At 51.5% G+C, this 16,558-nt stretch overlaps 1 long non-coding RNA gene across 1 annotated transcript in view; it reads left to right on the forward strand.

The window, feature by feature from the left end:
- Positions 1-9,335: 9,335 nt before the first annotated feature.
- LOC119097429 (uncharacterized) overlaps positions 9,336-16,558 on the forward strand; it is a 42,350-nt gene continuing 35,127 nt past the window's right edge. Inside the window, exons 1-3 of the long non-coding RNA XR_005094148.1 lie at positions 9,336-9,569; positions 10,043-10,153; positions 10,828-10,942. This is a non-coding gene — a long non-coding RNA (uncharacterized LOC119097429). The remainder of the gene's footprint in view (positions 9,570-10,042; positions 10,154-10,827; positions 10,943-16,558) is intronic.

A 16,558-nucleotide genomic window follows, 5' to 3' on the forward strand; every position in this document is an offset into this window, starting at 1 on the left:
CGATTTGCCCACACAAAGACCTCAAATAAGTGGTGCCAAATTGGTGAGTTCATCATGAACAAAACCTCAAAAGTCGTCTTAGCCACCCAGCTGGCGGGGTTGGCGACCGCCACTCAGCGGCCTGATCGCCTCCGCCAGCGGCCGCAAGGCGGGAGACTGCGGCAGACGATGGGGCGGTAACACGAGACAAACCGGACGGACCGGCCGCCGCCAATGACGAATTTAGGTGTGACTGGCCGACAGCGGCCGTCTGATCGGCAGCGGTGCCGATCAGCAACGGACCGGCAGCGGCCGTCACACCCATCGGTAACGATGCAGAATACTGCCGGCCCGGCATGGTGGAGCGTCGATCAACTGACCACACCCTGGCTTGAGATGGTCTGAATGAAATGCGGTGTCGGTATAAAACTAGGGTGGGGGAAGAAAGCAGCTGAAAGGGTCTGGCATTCCTCTGATCCACGTCAATGCGTTTACGTACATCACTTTAGTGGATCGGGGCGAACAAATTATCATCTTTTTTAGGCCTATCACCAATCTAAGGCTGGTAGTCCTTATTTTGTAAACGCAAGTTTGTCTACTTTGGAAAGATCGCATTTGTCGACGAAAATGTAGAGGAGCCCATGTGGTGGCGCTCTGAAAAACTCTTTTATCACATTCTTACGCGGCATACTTGTCGTATCACAATCTAAGCGTTCAGTGAGAACACTAGTACGCATAATGATAGTCACTACGCTTTTCACTCTGCCAAGAACCATTTGAGTAGTGAAAGGACGGAAGACTCAGGTATGTTTCACTCTACGATTTTTGGTTTGTTTCTGAGCGGCTTTTATTCGAAGCACGAAAAGACATGGTGGTGTCAGCAGTTTTGTAATCAAACGCATTCAATTTGTTTTGGCCCACTAAGACAACACGAAAATGCGTTACAGCACCCTTGGCGCGGCGCACCCGAGCGATTTCAACTGGATTCTTCAGAATGTTCTAAATATTTGCCAATACGTATCTCCTTATTCGTCGATGTTATTTAACACGCACGGTGCACAATCGCAGCTAATTTGATCAGCGCTTGTTGTCGCGGCAGCATGGTTTACGACCCACCCTACATCGGACGGCTACGGACAGCTGTCCATTGATAACCGAGGTCCGCACCTGCAGAGCTGTATGGTGTCACGTGTCGTGACTAAATCACTGGAATCAGACCAGGTGTTCAGCGGTGGGGGCTGGCCCAAAAACCCACCCGACCTGCCGGGTCAGGCACCGGCTGTGGTGACGGATGTGACGGTCGGGCCGCCACACCCCGCTTTAATTGACTCCTGAGTCTGGCCTGTCAACATCCGCGTGTAGCATAGGCCGTTGGAGAGTGCATGGGCTCGGCTGAGATATGCACGTTAAAGAACCAGTATGGCCAGGTTTCACAAGTACCGCCCTTTCGAAGGGAAATCTTGTTCAAATGGCGACTACGCATGCGCACAATCTGGTACGGTTATTACCCTTTTTGCTACGAGACGGTGTGCACCGATGCAGACGGCACTGAATGTAGAGATCCAATACATCTGTATCGTGATAGAGCTCCACAGCTTGCAGGAGCTGTGTGAGTCTTAGCACGTGATGTGCGCATAATACCTCGACAACGAAGGTCACGTCTGCTGCGACTGATCCCGAATGAAAGTCATTCGGTCGGCCACCTTCACCTTCAGTCTATATGGCAATCGTTGTTTACTCTACCTTTCTCCTCGCTGCGAACCAAGACTGATTCTGACTTTTACACGGACACGGTGCTGAGACATAACCGAGGATGCAAGTGTTGCATAGTTCATAGCACAGAGGCTAGCTTAAGGTCAGCTCTGGAGCGGCGGCCGGTGATCGGTGTGGCCAGAGACCGGCACCTGGTCTGCCGCTAAGTGTCGCCCGGGCGCCGAGGGGTGACGTCACAGCACGACAAATGGATCAGCGGGAGGTGAAACTGAGGCAAACTGAACGCTTCTCTCGTCACACACACTTGCTGAAGTGGCAAAAATGAGATTACTAGCGCAAAAATGCAGGGCATTGTGCAATTTGACAGCCGCTTTCACCAGTCATGGGCTAATCTAAGCCCACCTTAGTCTGTATTACATTTTGCATCCCCGCCACATTTTGCTAGGGTCAGATCTGACGGTACTACCCCACTTCCGTATGGCTGTGCACTTTTCTTCTTTTGACCACCGTAGGACCACCGAGTAGGAAACAGCATCTAGGAGGAGACGAAAGAACATATTGCTTTCCGTAAACGCGACCCAGGTGAGAGGTCATGGACATCTCTCCACCATCATCATCATATCCCACCAGCTCCACGGCGGCTTCCTGCTCTGTCTGTCTGTCGCCATCTCAAGTCTCAGCCGTGACCACTCACCGCCAGGGTTGCTGAGTCGGCGATCACGAGACACACGGTTACGTAAAACCGTGATTTATAGTCTGGATGCGCTCCGACGGGCGTAGGCGGACAGTTCCTGATTGCTCGCGGAGAAACTGAGGCAGCGCGTACACCGGACCTGAGATGCCAGCTGGTGCGTCGGAGGCCTGCCCACTGGACACCCAGACCCCGACCCGCTGGCGCAGTCACCGAATGAGACCAGGGTCAGTGATATAGTGAGAAGTCCTGAAAACGCAACAAATCAACGCAAGGAGCCGAACATTGCTTTTTAGACAAAAAAAAATCACATCGAAAACAATATGATCGCAAAGAGCATGAATAATTTTATCGTTGATATTTGTAACCGCCAGTCGCATGAAATAGTCATGAGGCGTTGGAAGACCAGATAACCACTAAACGGCACGACCAATAACACCGTTGAATGTGAAAACAAGCGACTGGTAGTATATCATCACAAGTCTCCTCAGGTGTTCACTAAAGTTCGGTTTAAAAAAAAAATACTTAGAAGCGTGAATGTCTGATTCTCTCCAGGGCGCTTCCACTCGGTGAACGCTGCGTGATTACAAAAAGCTAGTCTTCCCGAAGCGAAATGTCTTGTGTTCAGTGTGAATAGAAACGTCGTCAGCGATTGTCAGCCATCTGGTATGAACACCAAGCAGGTTCGCATGCATAATATATCGTAAGTTTTCTCAGTGTCTTTCGCAGGCTGTGGCCATACCATGGCCGCTCAGTGTCAATGCTCACATACAAAACACCAAGCAGCACTGCTATGCACTGCTAAATACACCAAGCAGCACTGCCAGTGATGGGCTGCAACATTGCAGGAAAGTCGTTTCACACTCGACGTGGGGCTTTCGACTTCAGTGATGGATGGACTACCAGCGATGACAACTCCAAGGCCACGCATAATGAGCCATTCTTAAAAGCACACAATTTGGGTGACTTTTTACGAAACAGAGCCTTCGTTGCTTTAACTCGTTCACCTGGGCTCTATGGCATGTCCTGGTATGTGTGTACATGTGCATAGTGTTACACGTCAGGGAAGCAGCCGTTCGGTGTGCTCGGCTGGACTGACCAAGTAACGCCGCTGACGACCCTCATTTCCCAACCCCCTTACGTCACTGTCGATCCCCTACTCTGACCCCTTACGCCACAGCCGATATTCTGCCCTGACCCCCTTACGCTGCTGTCAATACCCTGCCCTGACCCCTCGCGCCGCTGCCGATCCGCTGCCCCGACTCGCTTACGTCGCTGCCAATCCCCTGCCCTCCCTCTCTCCCCCCCCCCCTTCCACACCGCTGTCGCTCCCCTGCCCTGACTGAGGACGCGGCAGCAGCAGCCGGCGGTGGCGCAGGTTTACAAACAGTGGGGAGTTATGGCAAGGGTGGTAATTTATGAAGCACTAATCCGCGCCGGTCCAACTGGGTCAGCGATCCGTCAGCGGTGCGGACTCGACCCGCGCAGAGAGAGCACCGCCGCCACCGACAGCTGATGCTGGTCCACCGACAGCTGGTGCTGGTCCACCGACAGCGCAGCTAAGATCCCGTGTCCGCTGTCTGCCGGGGCGTCTAGCCACTCCACCATTAGCCGCTCCACCAACACCACTGGCAAAACTCTCATTCAAAACTACTTAACAGGGTTCTGCTATCCAGCCTCGTCCTACAGACCGGGGTCAACGCGGCCCTGCGGGGTTCCCCTCGGCGTACAGACGGCAGCTGGCGAGTCCGTCAGGGGCCGGAGGTCGGCGCCTGGTCGGGGCCCGCTGGAAGCTCGTTAGCGGCTTGCCTCAGTGTGATGACGGCTCCATAGATAACTCACACGCCGAGGCGGTGACGCTGATCGGCCCCTGACTTCACTGACAGTCTCTCGGCACGGCCTCGCATTGCCAGGTCAGGTGAGAGGGCAAAGGCCGGATGCTACCTCCATGCAGGGGTAAGCGTTGGATTTCGCAATGTGAAGGGGGCAAAACTAAAACCTCAAGCTTAAAATCGCATCTTAGAGCGTCACAGGCGAGCTATATCGTGCAAGGGTAAAACAACATCGCATGGCGTTTTATTTGTCTATCTCTGCATGGGTGCCTCAAATTTGTAATTGCTAACATTTGTCACATGCATGTCAACCAATGTATTAATCCAATGAACATATAATTACGCATGCATCAGTTATTCGTATCCACGCACGTCAAAATTTGGGACGGGGGAGGTTCAGCTGCTACCCCATCACTCTTAAATATACCTCTGGCGTATAAAACCTGTTTCGTTTTGCATGTGCTATTGTTTAAGTCCATATTGTGTATTTAACGAGTAGCATGCATTTTCAGGGGATGAAGCCGTTTGGCTTGAAGCGGACTAAGTCTTTGGTTTTTCGCCAGCATCAACAGGTCAAAGCTGGCACGTCTGTAATTACCTGTGGAAACACGGCCTGCCACTTTTTCACCATGCCTGAAAAACGGCGCGGAACGGACAAATGGAGCTAGCCGGCTCGACTGACAGGCGTTTGTCCCCGACTGCAGATCGGGAGCAGAATGCAGGACATCAGCTGATTGTAACAATAACAACGAACGTCTCTGATGTAGAGTCTCCCCCTGTCGGCGCCGCGTGTCCAAACTGTGCCGCAGTGCACAGTAAATCATGCTCAAATAAGCCACGGATGGCATGGCGCGAAGTCAGTTTCTTTTCCCGCCATCGGAAGACACCGACGGTACAGCGCAAGGAGACGGTTCGACTTGTGACGGCTCGTGCGAGCATTGAAGTCGTGATATCAGTGCCGACGACGTTGATGACCATGGTTGCTGCATTGAAACGTCTTTCATACTGACCATGTGCAAATGACTGCTTACTGTCTTTGCAAATCCTTTTCTTCCTAACATCTTGAAGGGTGGTTATTTTCGTATAACAACGAAAATCGATGCTTTCATAAATCACCAGTTGTATTTCCCCGAAGGGATTTGGTCATACATGGGTTAAATTGTTGAGGCAAACAAACAGGTGTCACCGGCGCCTTGTGGACACCACACCACAACACCGGCGCCTTGTGAACAGGTGTGAGCCCGGCCGAAGCTGTACCAGCACCATAGGTTAGCGTCCTCCGCCACAACACCGAAAACATGAACACTCCTGACGTTAACAGCTCATATCGAAATCGCGATTAGCTCATTTCGTGAGCCACCATATATTTTGAACCCCCGCTCTGATAGAAAGGTCAATGTGGCCCCAGTTCCTAAGCTTTTCTGTAAATGCGCACCCAGCATGTCGTGTGATCGCGCCAAAATTTTTGATATGCTCTGGGGCATCCATCTCAGGTATTTGGACAAAGAAATGTGCCTGCCTTTTAGGTTTCGTGTCACTATTGGGATCAATAATTGACCTAACGGCAAGAGACCTATTGTCAGTCGCGAGGCCTCGTTAAGACCAATACGCTATTCTTGTCCAGCTAGGCCCTATGCTGAAGTTGGGGATCGATCCCCCCCCCCCCCCCTCCTTCCTATGAGAACGTATTATGAAAAAGGTCAGCCTGGTCGCGGATTAGCATTAGCATAGTCTTGCCGGTACGTTCCGCAAAATAGTTGCCACGAATTCCAATGAAGTTGTCTTTGGTGTTACTCAAACTGTTCCTAAACAGACAGAGGTATCGCAGAACAAGGTTCAACGCAGAAACATTATTATCTATATTTGCGAAAGAAATAACTATAAATGGTGACACAGCGTCACCGCCCGCCGGGCCGCCTCGGTCACAACACCATGAGCTCTAATGGATTTTACACTCCAGTGTCATCACGATGGTGGATGTTCTTAGGCCGGCCTGGCTCTGTTCTAATCGTCTGCCCATTTGAGATCTCGTGTATAATGTGGGAATTGATTGATACGCTCAAATCACATTTGAATAAAAGCTGCGATGGGTTTTGGCCAGGAGAGCGTGAGAGACAAACAATCTGCCTATGTACGAATATGTGGCGTATGGTATAAAAGACAATGGCGGTGAAGTTCCCAGCCACGTTATGTACCGATCCTTGGACTGACCTGTATATTTGCGAGCTATTCTGACGTTCCGGGGCGTCCAGCGTGCGGTGGATATCAGCTGAAAGTCCGTGTTGTGCGTGATGTTCTCGGCTGACTCCCTCAATGAAAGGGGTCGGATATCAGGCGACTTCAGGAAGAAAATTCGTGTTTCCCGCAGTCTCAGCCGCGAGTTGCATACACCGATCTGATAGAACCCTTCCACCACAAGCTGGGGTCGGCTGACCTGACCTGAGATGACCCGTTTGACCTCCACCAGGCCCAGACGTTTGACCGGGAAGCGAACTCCCGGCACATGGATGGGGTAGAAGGCCAACATCTTGCCTGTAATCACCACCGGTCGCGGGCTTGTATCGGGAAACACCCGACATTTCCTCCTCCGGCCTGCCTGGGTCAGGTCAGGACAATTCAAACACGTCACAACCAGGGCCAGCGTTAGCCATCGTGCCGTCGCCATGTCGACGGCCGCAGCTGCTTAGTCCAGTCTGTCGCGTCGATCACAGACCTGCGAAGGTCATCAAGTGTTCTTGTCGCTCGGACATGTGTTCCGGCCCGAATATATGCCACCAAAACGAAGAGCAAGGCTGCGTAAACACTGCACTGCCGGCTCAACGCTTGAGTGGTCCGAAGGTGCTTGGCTCACAGCTTGTTTCGGTCCGCATCCAACACCACGGCCTCGCACGAAAACTCTGCTATTGACGGCCGTTTAGATCGCACTCCAAAATAGGCCGCTCCTCGAGAGGCCGGGCACTCCTATATCGCTGCAGGCAGATGACCTGCCGTGGCCTGGAGCACGTGACCGGCCGAGGCCTGGAGCAGGCGGCGGCAGAGCTGACCCTCGAGAGCGGCGGGGGGCGCCACCGTCACGCTCCAGTCTCCGGCGTCGACTGAGCGGCAGGCTATCCCAGACCTATGCCGCGCCACCTCCGGGGCAGACGGCTGGGAGAAGACGGGCGGGGGGGGGCTGAAGACGGCGGGAGGGAAGAGGCCGGGAGTGACAACGGCGAAGGGAAGAGTGCAGGAGCTGAGGGTGGCAGAATTGAGGTGGGCGGGAGCTGAGAACAACGGAGGAAAGATGTCGAGAGGTGTAATCAAGAGCGAGACATGAAAGGAGGACAGAGAACAGGAGCAGCAGATTACATATAGGCAAAGGTCGGAAACTACAGACGTTAGAAGACCTGAAGAGAGAGCAAGTGACGGCGGAAGTGCACATAAGCACAGGGTGGCGAGCAGCGAGGGAAGCACAATAGGGTCAGAGACAAACAACTCAGATAAGACAAAAAGGAAGGATGGAGGTAAAGCACGCGAACACAGTATATAGCGGAATGAGCCGTAAAAATCTTTTGCAAGGACATAAAACAAATATCATGCAATTTTTACTGACAGAAAAACTATAAGGGTAAAAACAGCCTACGAGTTACGTACGTTGTTGCCTAGGAACCAAGGGAAAAGGTGGCACGAATAGCGTAAAAAGGCAGTTTAAAAAGTGGCTTAAATCAATAGTTGTCAACGTAATTAACTACTTTCGGCACTGCTGCCAAGTAACATGTAGGCTGCTGCGAGCTAACCTGGAGCATGTGTAGCGTATGTGTTAATGCTAAAGCCTCAACCGGAAATAAAGTTTTTCTCTATCATATAATGACGAAGATTGCGTCCGACTCATGCAGCTCGTCATGGTGTAAGCATGCGATCAAAAATACATAACGGACCACATCCATGAAATAGCACGAGCGTTCCGTGCGATATTTCTACAAGCAAACCCAGTCACGCCACAGCACCTCACATGGCGGCACGCCTCCCGCGAGCGTTGTCTGTCCTTCAGCGGTGAGCGAGCTGTTTTCTGACCACACAGCTCACTCCGTGTCGCTCCATCTCACTGGCCGCGGCGCGTCAGTAGCGGATGGATGGATCGAACACACCTCTCCCCTCTCCTCCCCCAAGACCAGGCGGGTAAAGACTACTGAAGCTCCTGCCAGCGTACCCGTCCTCAGCCAGACGCTGGTTGGGGCGTCGCCACTATGACGGGGAGCGGTCACGGTCACAGGCCAAGCCCAGCGCTGTCCGGGCGGCTTCAGGGAAAGACCTATTATTCGGATGTTGAAGGCCATGCGATAATGAAATGTGATCACTGTAAATGTCCAGACACGCCATTGTGCAAACAGACTGTTCAATCACACAACAGTGACGCAGTCTTTTGTTAATGTATGATGTATTTATTGCTCACAAAACAATCGCTGCAATGTTTTATGCCTGCAAATTAGATCTCAACCGATTGACTGTGTCAGTAACTTAGCTGAAGAAGATCGGGTAACTCTAAAGGTTAACACAATATTTCACAGCTAATAAGACAAGTGGCTGCGTTTACTGATTCATAACACACTCCGGACATAAGTGATCCCGTGTTTGAAGCCCAACGCTCTAGGCGGGGAAAACGCCATTACAGCACATCTGATTATGGAATGTTTACGAAGATTTACGCAGAGGGCTGAGCTCCTCGCTCCACCCAACTGCTGGCGGCATAAAGAGCCTATACGGTGCCAGATCTAGTGTACTGAACTGCTGGACAACAAATTGTATGCTGAAAACCGTCGCCGTACGGAGCGAGGAAGATGATGAAAGTTGTAGAGAGAGGGGAGATGATGAGAGCCGCGGAGGGAAAGACGATGATGACAGGAGCTCATACAGGGTTTCCGCCATCTCGTAACTAACGCGACTCATGTACAATCGGTCACCAGACGCCACCCGTGGACTCCTGTCCATCTGGTCACCCGGGATGCCATGACCCGCTTGGCGCGCATAGGTGCCGGTGTCGGACCGTCACGCGAGCTTTCACCGCCGGGTGACGCGACACGGCCGGCCGGGGTGGCGGGGCCCACTGTCTGACAGTGAGTTGCTGGCACCGGCCGCTGTGACGGACACCGGCCGGCCAGGACAGCACCGTGACCTCGGGCTGACGGACGGCGGCCCGCCGTGTGCACGTCCACTGACCACTGGTGACCTTTCGAGCTGCCAGATCGGGCCAGTACGTCGTCCAGCTCGGTCGGAACGTGTCAGTGCTACGTCGACCGGACCCAGTATGGGGGCTCGTGTGCTCATCGTGTTGGCTCTGGCTGTAGTGGTGTGTCAAACCGCTTCAACAAGGCGAGGTGCGTACATCTGGTGTTAGGGCCTGAAACTGAGCCACGCTTAGTCTGGCCCTGTTCTGACTGAAGTGAACCTGAGCTTGCTGTTGAAGTTTGGAGCTTCTGATGCTGTGCCAGGTAGTTTTAAGGATCTTGTATTATAACGCAATGACTTTGATACGGCCGTCCGCTCCCATTCTGGCGCACTAATGAATGTAACGCTGTCCATTAAGCTTACTGAAGCCGTGCAACGGACTGACGCCGTATGGAGGGGGGGGGGGGGGGCGCCGACGTGGTGAGATTGGTACGCACAGCAACATAGAACTTATGCCAGTCAAGACCTTCACTGGTCGTCTAGTGCACCTTGTTTAGTCTTTTAGTCTAGTGCAAATATAAGAAATTGCTTACACACCAGCTTTGCACTTCACGTAAGATAGAGCGGTTTGTTGGTTTTAACCCATATACATTTAACCTACATTTGCTGATACCTTTCACAGTAAATCCCGGTGTTTGTCTGGACGGTGAGAGGAAGACAGACGGTTGTAACCAGTGTTCCTGCTTGGGAGGGGCCTGGGCTTGCACCCTCAGAGCCTGCGTCGACCCCGCAGGTACGGGCCGGTGGTAGGCTGCACCGCTCTGTATCAGATGTGACGTCAGGAGTACCCCATGTTCAGTATGATAATGATCAGGATGACTATGACAGTATGGCTATTTCCTACTTTCCCATTATCGTCCGCTCCTGCTCTCGTACGTTGCAACCATTCATTTTGTCAAGGTTCGCGTTCTCCTTCTAACGTGGCATAACTCTCGTGGTTGCGATCTCGTTCTCATTCCCACACTTGCGTTTGTTTCCATGGTCCTTATATCTTTACTGTGGTGTCGCGACTGGTAAAGTGGGGAGCGTCTTCCCCCCTCTTGCCTCTCCGGGGTGCCTTCCTTACCTCTCGGGACGGGGATGATCAGATGTGTGTCCCCATCCCGGGCCAGTTGTCATCTAATGTTAATACAGACAACGCACTTCGCTGCTGCTTTACTTTACTGTTATACATCATCTGGACTTTACATCACAGTTTGTGACTTTTGACAGTCACATGTGTAGGCCCAATGCCTGTAAAAAAGTATTAGCCTGATTTCAGAACGCAGATCTAAAATCAAACAAACTGCACTCTTATCAACCGGTCGTAATCAGTTCGGTTATTCCTATGTAGCTGTTTGTTTTATGTGTACAGAATATCAATCCTCTGACTGCTGCACCTTTTGTTAAGAGCAATGTGTTTTGCAGATACATTTCCTGGATCGCTGCCATGCAAGCTGGCTCCCCACATCAAAGGGTGTTGAAAAATCCCGCGACCATATCAAGAATACCTGCTTGACTAAATTAGGCAGAACAATTGTTGGTAAGTGAGCTTCAACTGTCTTTCGCTTTGTACATAATTATCGCTCATGTCCTTAAACAGTTTGGGGTCTGCTTTCAGCAGCATTCCATGTTAGATTCTTGTTTCATGACACTAACAGGGTGTAGAATTACGCATTAAGTAGGGACCGACACAAAACAATTAATTTTTGCCTAAGTTTTTGCTCTTTTTGTTTCAGGCTGATCAAAGAAAATGACATTTCAACAAAGACCCGAGTTCGTATGCAAATTTTTTACCTGATTGTATGTCTTGTATTATATATCAGGGCCATGTTTATGAAGTTAAGCCGTTCGTTCGTTGTTTGCGCGACTGAATTTTTCCACTTTTAATTGGAAATGTATGCGCTAAAAGCGTCTGTCAGGTGAGACAAATATAAACGAAATACCGCATTGATGTGTGATCGGCCAAAAACATCGAAAAGATTTTACTCCAACGAGCGAACAAGCAGGCAGAAAACTGATGAGGTGGGCCTTTAATTTGCATTTAACAAACATTGTATTGAAACGAAAACTTTCTACCGAAGTACACGAATGTGTGTACCGAAGCCTATATATATTTATAAATACATATAGTCTGATATGCAACATATAACGTATACTAAAACATACAACATAAAACATAAAGCATACAACATATAACGAATACTAAAATAGCATTTGCAGAGCATGCATGTGCACCATGTGTGTCGCACTTGCATGGATATACGCAGATCTATCCATTAAATATGCTGCGAAATATGTTGCTTTATTCAGCAAAGCTTGTGTGTTTATCTCTGAATATGTGAGCAAATGCTGAGGCTGGGTGGGCGATTTGCGTGCATATGAAGGTCTCTGAAGGTAATTGCATATTCTGAACTCTGCATGAAGCTGTATACATGCCATGTGCACATCTGTTTTAATTAGAGCGTTAAGTTGGACCTCACCCAAAATAAGTTCATAAAAAAGGGTGCAGTCTTCTTGTTTTTGCTGAGTACGGCAAGATTTATGGCTGAATACAGCCATCCGCCAACCCACGCTAAAGCGGGTCATGCCTGTCAACAAAAAGACAAGTTATCCACACTGCCTTGAAAAGAAAATGAATGATTATGTGAGCAAGCATGCTGGAAGACATGCATGTCTACATGAATGCTTGAGTACATCACAACGCATCAGTAGGTGAGGGCTGCAGAACAAGCATTGCGTGGATGCGTAAGAATTGCTGCGTTAATTGCTACAACCATTTTTACGAGCTCATTATTACGCGATTTCCTTACTCTTCCTTACATGTGCTCACACCAACTGACATCAAATACCCCGTCACTGGTCCTCAGCGGTACACCACCATCCGCTCCTCCCGTCCTGCCACCCTGAGCACCAAACACCCCGTTGCTGGTCCTCAGCGGTACACCACCATCCGCTCCTCCCGTCCTGCCACCCTGAGCATACCCGGCCGTCCGTCCTGATCGTTGTTCCTCGCGCCGGGGCCGAGTTACCATCTCCGACGGCCCGCCGGCCGTCGGAGATGGTATCGGATGCCGGGACGGGGTGGAGTCCGGCCCGGACCACCCTACACCCCGCGGCGGGGGCGCAGATCGGCCCGTTAGTCACCACTAATTGGTCTGCCAGGCGGCAGAGTCGCTCACCGACCCAGAGCATGTGGCACTGAAGAAGAGTAGGACCGGGGGGACGGTGCACGGCTGTCTCCCAGGGAAAGAAGGTGGAGATGTCAGGGAAGAACAGAGGCAGATATTAGGGGTTGAAGGAACGACGGGGCAGAAGTGAAACTACGGAAAAGCGCTCATCTACGCATGCCAAAAAGAGTGAAAATAATAGATATTGAACTATCTATCTGCCTTACGAACCAAATAGGATATTCCTTAGCACAGGTTGCAGATTGCGTGACTCAAAATATGTTCACATGATAAGGTGCCACTCGATTGCTTTATCCAGTCTTATCTGCTGATATTCCATCAAAAATGTTTCTAACATTCCCATCCACATTTAGCTTATCCACATTGCATCACGTCTTTAAATGTGTGTCCCTGGTTCATTGCTTCGCTGGCAGACTACATCATCACAAGCATTGATGATCAGTATTGCTAAAAGTCCTGACACGCACTGCCTGGTCTCTGGCGCCTTGGTGTCTGAGCTCCGTGCGTGCGTGTGGCTGCGATCCGTGCCTCACAGCGTCTGGTCTTAGAACTAACGCATGTTTATTCATTGCATGTAAGGTTTTAGTGTTTCCGCAACTGCAGTCGCGTATGAGGTATTTTACGACGGTAGTACACAGCTAAACATGTCGGCCCTGCTAGCCACACCGCCCGCACCAGTATGTAGCGTGGTTTTCTCCAGTCTTTACAGCCGCACAGGTCTGGTATCACCATTGAGTCTCAGCTCTCAGCCGTGTTATTTACGGCTGCACGCCTGAACTGTTGGCCTGCCGGGGACAGTGCAGCCAGTAAATACGTCATCCACAGCAGCAGGGTGGAGTCCGAGGGGCGTTGCACAATGCTGGCTGGCGAATAGGCCGCGAGAGCTTATGCGCATTATAGAGATCACTGGCGGTGATTGCATTCAGGCTGAAGCGCGCACCGTCTGTGTGCCATTAACGTGCCACACGAAGCCAGAGGGGCGCCATAACCCGGATCATTCGTCCCGCTAACCACCGAAAGTGGCAGGCAACGCGAGCAAAGCAAAGTGAGCTCCTCCAACGCGCATCAATAATAACCTGGCCCGTAATTCGGCATCAGTGGCGCGTGGACGGTGGGAGGACACGGCCTGATATGCCGTGCACGCGCCCCGCACGCGACTGGCTGACCGCGGAGCGGGTCGGCCGGCCGGCCTGGTGATGCTGCAATCTGATGGTGGATGGAGCGCAGACACGCACCCTGTCGCAGATGCTCGAGCCTCGTATGGCCCTAACGGCCCGTCCGACGGCGGATCGAGATCTGATGACACCGACGGGCCGTCCCCGGGTCACCAGCGACGTCAATAGGTGGTGTGCAGAGCTGTGGTCGGGCCGATGCTCACAGATACCATCGCCGGCTGCCGCTCCCCGCCGCGGTCAATGGAGAGCCGGTGACCGTCTAATGCCGCCACGGTAAACGGAGGGCGTAACAGGAGAGGGCACTTCTTGTGCAGCGATGGGACTGCACAGGGCCTGGTGAAACCGCAAGGATGCTCTCACTGTCAGTTAGCGTTAGCATTACTTCTATGAACGTGCTATAGATGCCTCAAATGGAAACCTAACGACCACGTCATTTATTTCACACGTGTATGTCGAAAATCAGTTCGGTCCGAGATGTTCACAAAGATGACGCTCCAGTATCCATCAGAGACCACTCCCTGTCTGTGTATTCGCACCCAGCCGCCTGTTTGGCTTCCGACAGGTCAGTGAGCGATGACTGCTGTCGGACCGGTCCTGTCCTCCGGTCTCAGCGTGTGGTCCGCTCATCTGACGCCCCAAACACGCAGCTCAACACGGCTCAAGCGGACCTCTCGCAGTGTGCGGTCCATCTAGGCCACAGGATCGCCCTGTTACCAATGGCCACTGCCGCTGAGTCTGTCTGTAAACGGCATCACCGGATCCCGAGCGGCGGGCCGTGCCGGTGCGGCACCGCGTCATCACGGCCGCCATCACGCTGATGACGCGGCCCGGATGACTCACCGGTCGGAAGCGGCGAGCTGCGGCCTGCCTGATGGACGTGTGCAGCGCGGCAGACGCATGAAGGATGTGGCCATATGTCGGCCGGACAGCTGGGTTATGTGGGGAGGTTTACCATAGACGTGAGTGATGAGGTCAAATGTGGACTGGTCAGCTGGTTGTGGCTTTGTCATCAGCAGCATCGGATCTACCCCGCCTCATTGCTTGCGATCGATAGATCACTTGCACTGGGCTACTCTCCGATTAGTATTGCGGCAAGTGGTCCAGGCCCTCTGATGAACAACATATACAATACATGTGACGTAAATTTCGAACCGTAAACTTTCTCCATATATGCGTACATTTAAAGCATGACCCCATATTCAAACCAAATTCCCAAGCTGTTTTGGAAGCATTTGTTTGTATTAGAGATCATTTCAATGGACGCCTTAACCGCAAACACTAATCACGTTTACATTGATCTGCGAAGTCATAATACACAAAAGCGAATGGGTCCATCTATTGGACGTCCTCATGGACAGCTGACTATCGATGCCAAGAACCAGACTGTACCAGTGATAATCAGCTGAATGATATCTGATTGCCGTGAGGCACAGGATCCTTCAGCTTTACAAGGAGCTTGTCAAAAACGGCCCACTGATCTCCATGAAGCACCGCAGAAGAGAAATGAATGGCAAAGGGAACGGATGTATGAATAGCATGTTCCTGTGTGTTCAAACCGACGCGCGCACAAACAGACGGGGAGAGCAAATTCCGTATGTGCGAGTGGAGCGATTACGTCATTGGTAACACGGCGGAGGTATACCGCAAATAAAGGGCGGGTGGGCTGAGGGTGGCACTCTATGGGTACTACAGGTATTTGTGTCAGCGTACACTGTATGAACACCCCGCTCCCACTGGCGCTCCGACAAAGGGTGGCATATGCACCGAAAAGTTCTTAGCTGACATCGGGCTTGTGGAGCAATTCTTTAAAAACTTAATCCAAGGTTGAGCTTTATTTGCCAACTCTGCGTGCGATTCAACCGAAAGCTTATCGAGGTTTGGCGAACACGTGATACAACAGAGCCGCAAACGCCTGGCACAAATGGTATGTCTGGGAGGCCTTTCGATGAACAGCTGGGAACTGTCTGTGTTACCTGGATTGCTTGTGCAATGGTACTCTGTCGAAATAAGATATGCAGTCCATTGGAAGAAAAACTTTCGCCACAGTGGAATGCTTGATACAGTCGCCAAAGCATCCGTCAGCACGTTTAGCAGGTCATGCCCGAATGAATTTCAGACCTATAATCAAGTTAGCCGACACATTCCAGCAATGATTCCCTTCCCGTAATAAACGACCGCTGCTGGCAACCGGTGGGAAACTTATGACGCGATGAATGGTGGTTTATGCTGGAATAAGAACCACTTTCGGGCACTGGTCCTAGTAGACGGACACTCTCAAGCACACTATGCACAACAATTATGACGTTGGAGGTTTGAGCTAAATCTAAAAAACGGTCGTAAAATGTCAGTGGTCCTTAACTTCGGAAAACGCTGGTGTGTTGGAAGAATGGAGTGCACGAAACATGCTTATCATGTTCAACTGACGACATCCAACACAGACCGCGTGTCATCTTCTCACCAACTTGGTATTTGTAGAACCCTCCGTACGTTGCCTTTAGTAATCCTGAAGAAGCCACGAACTTCAAATGGGTTTCGTTGCCCGGTGACGAGAAGGATCCGTCTCGATCCTTTCTTGACCGACGCACCGCACGTTTGTGCTCCGATTCCATGCACTCGGATCAGGGTGTGACGCAATTTCCCATCACCTCGCAGGACGCGCCTCACTCGGAACGTCCCCGTGCCTCGAGCTCTGTTCAGAGCGACGAGCTTGCCCATCACTGCCGTCAGTGGTTCGCCACGGAGCTCTGAGCGGCAGGTCAGGTCACCGACCCTGCCCGACCTGCCCGCTCCGGT

Source organism: Pollicipes pollicipes, unplaced genomic scaffold (genome assembly GCF_011947565.3).
Source record: "Pollicipes pollicipes isolate AB1234 unplaced genomic scaffold, Ppol_2.1 Scaffold_4295;HRSCAF=5057_pilon_pilon_pilon, whole genome shotgun sequence".
Classification (NCBI taxonomy): Eukaryota; Metazoa; Arthropoda; class Thecostraca; order Pollicipedomorpha; family Pollicipedidae; genus Pollicipes; species Pollicipes pollicipes.